Genomic DNA, 5,000 nt, shown 5'->3' with positions numbered 1-5,000 from the left:
TCACATTTAATAGAAAATCATAATTTACATTTTTGCCAAGTAATAAATTGATATAGGATTTGAGTCAGTTTTTTTAATTATTATTTGACGTAATGAAATCTATGTGCAATGATTTATATATCTGAAGTTAATGCTATCAATTAATTGTTCAGAATATGACCTTATGAAGCAATTTTGTGGCCTCCTTGTTTTATGCGCTGGCAAATGCCAACAACCCTACCCCCCTGTATATTTGGGAATTGTGTACTATTGTGTGAATCCTCTTTATTATAGGTAATAATGGTAATGTGGACCAAGTTGAGGAAGTGGAGGAGGTCTGTCTGCCACGTTTAGTGGTGAGAGATAGAAGGATCCAGTTGTCATGCAGTCAGAGGAGTTCTTGAAACGTTATCAACTGCCAAAGCAGTGCACCAGAAACCTGCTTCAGAAAATCAGCAGAAAATTACCCACAGCAAGAGATGGCAGAGGTAATTATTCTTCTTTCAAAATAATGCTGGTTATACAAAATATTATTAGTATAAATATGATATAAAATGTATATACTAATGTATGGGTGTGTGGAATTTAAACTATGGTGCTGATACATATTTTCTTTTATTTTTAATAGGTTGCAGCTTGTGTTATGTTGCATAATCTAGCCACAACTGAGAATATTGATATTGCCAAAGAAGAAGACACATATGAACTAGAGCATGATGCAGTACACTGCGAAAATAATGATAATCGTTTAGGGTTTGATGTCAGAAAATGTTTGTGAACAATGGTTTTAGGATGGCTTAGCAGTCAGAGAATTTCTGGATGAATCATTAATTTCCACTTTAAGCATATTTCTACTTACTTTATATTACCTGTATATTAAAAAGAATTGCTTTTAGTAAATTGCAGTAATTATTTTTGGTATCAGGAACCGTCATATCAAACATTTACCTTATCATTGTTTATAAGTGAAATAAAACCTTGTCAGAAACCTTGTCAATCAGTGTTTTTTTTCTGATTCTTTATTAGTAAAATGAGAAATATTTGAAATATTTCATTATCAATGGAACCATAGGAGATGTCAAGATATATATATATATATATATATATATATATATATATATATATATATATATTTTTTTTTTTTTTTTTTTTTTTTTTTTTTTTTTTTAAGTCGCAAATAACTATGTGCAGATTTTTTCTCTCTTTTTTTGTGTGAAATACGACTTGTCTATTTACTTATATTTAGTTATCTACCTAACTGGGAAATGTCTAGATTTTTATATTTTCCTTTTTGATGTCTGAAGTCATGTTATTTAGTCTGTTGCATTAGTTATTAGTGGGATATGAATTTTCTAGTAAAAACATTTAAATTATATATGCAAAAAGAGGCCTTTGCATGTATGTTTTTGATTACTTTTATCATATGAATGAAATAAAAGAGCTATGTAGATTTTGTTGTTTTATTTCATGCTTTTGCAGCATTTATGTTTTTTCCAGATTTTGTGCCATGAAGTTGCAAATATTGCTTTGCATCACCTAAAAATGAAATTATTTCATCTGCAACCCTTTAAAGTCACTTGAAACTCTTTCTGCAGATGCACGAACTGCTTCACAAGACTTGGAGAATTCCTTTCTAATTTCATTCGCCTGTAAGAGTTGGGCATCATGGAGCTTTTTGTTGTTCAGGCTAATAGCCTTGTAGCATTACTCCCTCTCTGAGGTTTGGTCCCTCTTTTTGCCCTTCCTATGAGTTGTTGAAGAAGGTGATGAAATGGTTGAAGGAGATGGTGGTTCACCACAGGCAGATGGTGGAACTGGGGTCAGTGGTGGAGCTGTTGGCAGAGAGGGTTTTCTAGGAAGTAAAGGAGGTCCTAGAGGGCTTGGAATTGCAGGAGGTATAGAAAAGTCCTGCTGTCTGAATGAAGGACCTTCATCAACCCATTCTGAAATTGACATAAATGAAGAAATGATAGCGATTAAACGTTTTAAAATCTGTTTCTACAGAGTTACATGTGTGGGTGGGTGGGTGACAGACATACACATATTTGGCGTAGCTGATTCTGAATCATATCAAAGAATGTAGATGAAACGCTGACACAAGAAAAAACATAATTCTAATATTGCAACTGCTTATCGTTGATTTCTAACCTGAATTGTTTGCTGATGCCTCGTGTGTATTCATGAGTAATCTCTTAATATAATTCAAATAAATTATCCTTTATCACAATATGTATGTTTAATATAACAAACACACAGAAAACGTTCAATATTACTTACGTTTCGCGCATGTACTCCCAAGCTCGATTTAGCTGAGTTGCTGTATAGATGGCATTAAAGCTGGCAGTTATGCTCTTCCGTGCTTGCTGCTTCCGACTGATGATCCCAGGGTCGTACATTTTTTAATCTATGCGATGACAATGGTCAGCGATTAGAGAAATCAACATTTTTCTCTGATTTACCGTGAGCGAACTAGTTTTATCCTTCCCGCTCGCCATGGTTGTTCGATCATCTGGCGCGCTTTCTGCGTACGCAGGGCTACCAACTGTTGCAAATATTCGGACCGCCCGAAAACGTTTTAGGGCCGGCTCACCGCACTGCCTTGACGTTTGAAAAAATCGATTTGAGTTTTCGGGCCGGCCCCACGCAATTTATTTTCGGGTTGGTAACGCCCGAAACCATGATGTTTAAAAAAACGGCCCGATGTCTCTCTCCGCCTCCGTTCTTTTATCCCTACCCTCGGTCCCTCCTTCATCCTAAACCTTCCATCCCCAGAGAGGCCTTGCTAAGTCTGCGCTGGGAGGACCTCACCATTTGGCTTCTGACAAAGGTAACTCGGTGGTGGTCCTCGACCAAGCTTCCTACCTGCAAAAGGCCCAGGACCTGCTGGACGACACCTCTACTTATGCTTCCCTGACTAGCAACCCACGTGATCATCGCCTGAAGCAGTTAGCGTCGGGTTGTCCAGAGGCAAACCCTTACACAAAGTTTCAGGGTTATAAACCCACGCCTCCCTTTACTTCTATAGGTTACCCAAAACCCACAAATCGGACGTACCCCTGTGCCCCATCATCTCCTCCAGGGGTTCTGTGATACACCGGCTCGCTTCCTGGCTGGCCCAGTTCCCTTTTCTCGGCACCTTCTTTCCAGCTCATCTTCTCCACTCTCTGGACTTCATCGCCCGTATTCGTGGGGTCATGCCTGTGGCCATAATGATGTCGAATCTATGTAGTGAGGTCCTTGCCTTCCTACAGAGGAATCTCGTTCCAGAGTACCCTCGCCTTCCCCTACCCACTGACGCCATCGTCCAGCTGATCCGTCTGTGTGTGGATTCCGACTCCTCTTTGGAAGGACGCATTTACTCTCAGACCTTCAGTGCCCTGCCCTGGCCAACTTGTCTGTGGAGTACTTCGAGGCTGAGCTTCTTCCCTCCATCTCCCTCCACCCTTCAATATGGCTGAGGTACGTCGACGACGTCTTTGCTCTCTGGCCTCATGATCCTGTTCTCTTCCCTAAGTTCCTGGAGAAGCTGAATTCCCTCTCTCCTTCCGTTCGTTTCAAGGTGGAAAGGGAGGCCGACAACCAGCTCCCCTTCTTGGACGCCTTAATTCATCGCTCTGGTGACTCTTTCTCTTTTTCAGCGTATAGAAAGCCTATTCACAGCGGGATGTAGATACACTTCTTCTCCTACCACCCCTCCACGTTAAGAGAGGAGTCGTTACTTCCCTCTCCGCATATGTGACCCGCAGTATCTGGACGAAGATATCAATTTTCTTCGTCGTTCCTTCGGCAAGCTGAGGTACCCTCGTTTTGTTCTCGACGCCGCGCTATCCAACGCCCGTCGCACTTTCTACCATGACCCTCCTTCCAGAGAAACTCTTCACCTGCCTGTCCCCAGCCTACCTTACACCGAGGAAATCCATTCCCTTCGCAGCTCACTCCGTGTGTGTGTATGTGTGTGCGTGCGTGTGTGTGTGTGTGTGTGTGTGTGTGTGTGTGTGTGTGTGTGTGTGTGTGTGTGTGTGTGTGTGTGTGTGTGTGTGTGTGTGTGTGTGTGTGTGTATACATATCTTCTTCTTCGAGTGCCTAGTCGGGACCTGACGTTGGCTCTCATGCGTCTGAAGCCAGCTTAATGACGGTCAGGGTAGATCTGTTGCCCAGCTACATTCCGACCGAGCGAACATCCACTGGGGGGTCGCACAGCAACCATATTTATGCCGTTCTGGTTTTGTTCTTTTGGCTTCATTTGCATGATTATACAAGGGAAAAGTTCTGGAGTATTTTCCCGTTGCTTTCTCCACCAGCAGTAGTCTTCACAAGACTGGTGACCCTGGCCAGTGTCTCTAACTGGAGAGATCCTTTTCCCAGCGTCTATGGAGGAGAAGCCATGAACTGAAACTATCTGTTTTGTCTTCCCTCCATCCACCACCTGTCTTACCGTGGCTTCACTGTTACCCTATCCGGGAGGCTTAGAGTTTGCTATGCCTTGCCGAAGGGCATACTTCAAAAGACTAGAGGACCTAAGGAGATGTCTCACTACTCCTTTGGTAGCGGAGGTCTAGCTTACCCCTCTAGGGTATATATGCATTTATATATATATATATATATATATATATATATATATATATATATATATATATATATATATATCCATACATAATTATATATACATATAAGTGCATATCTATCTATCTATCTGTCTCTCTCTCTCTCTCTCTCTCTCTCTCTCTCTCTCTATATATATATATATATATATATATATATATATATATATATATATATATATATACATATATATGTATATATCTATCTATCTATCAATCTATATCTATATATACATATAAGTACATGTATATATATATATATATATATATATATATATATATATATATATATATATATATATATATATATATATATATATATATATATATATATCCTGCTTGTTCGTTAGCGATTTCTTCGTTCAGTTTGTTTGCCATTCTCTTAGCCATGATTTTCAAAAGAATTTTGCTACTGTGACT

At 39.8% G+C, this 5,000-nt stretch overlaps 2 long non-coding RNA genes across 2 annotated transcripts in view; one reads left to right on the top strand and one right to left on the bottom strand.

Annotated features, from left to right (window-relative positions):
- Window positions 1–663, top strand: part of LOC122258510 (uncharacterized) — a 1,028-nt gene extending 365 nt beyond the window's left edge. The window contains exons 2-3 of the long non-coding RNA XR_015192545.1: window positions 274–467; window positions 608–663. This is a non-coding gene — a long non-coding RNA (uncharacterized LOC122258510). The remainder of the gene's footprint in view (window positions 1–273; window positions 468–607) is intronic.
- Window positions 664–1,429: 766 nt separating this feature from the next.
- LOC147468308 (uncharacterized) lies at window positions 1,430–2,668 on the bottom strand. The gene is made up of 2 exons (XR_015192544.1): window positions 2,257–2,668; window positions 1,430–1,922 (listed from the first exon to the last, which is right to left on the bottom strand). It is a non-coding gene; the product is annotated as an uncharacterized LOC147468308 (long non-coding RNA).
- Window positions 2,669–5,000: the final 2,332 nt, after the last annotated feature.

The sequence above is a fragment of the Penaeus japonicus genome, unplaced genomic scaffold (assembly GCF_977035675.1).
Source record: "Penaeus japonicus unplaced genomic scaffold, GWHDUDI00000001_assembly GWHDUDI00000030, whole genome shotgun sequence".
NCBI lineage: Eukaryota > Metazoa > Arthropoda > Malacostraca > Decapoda > Penaeidae > Penaeus > Penaeus japonicus.
The sequence above is the reverse complement of the archived record's forward strand: the minus strand, read 5'-3'. Positions and strand labels throughout refer to the sequence as shown.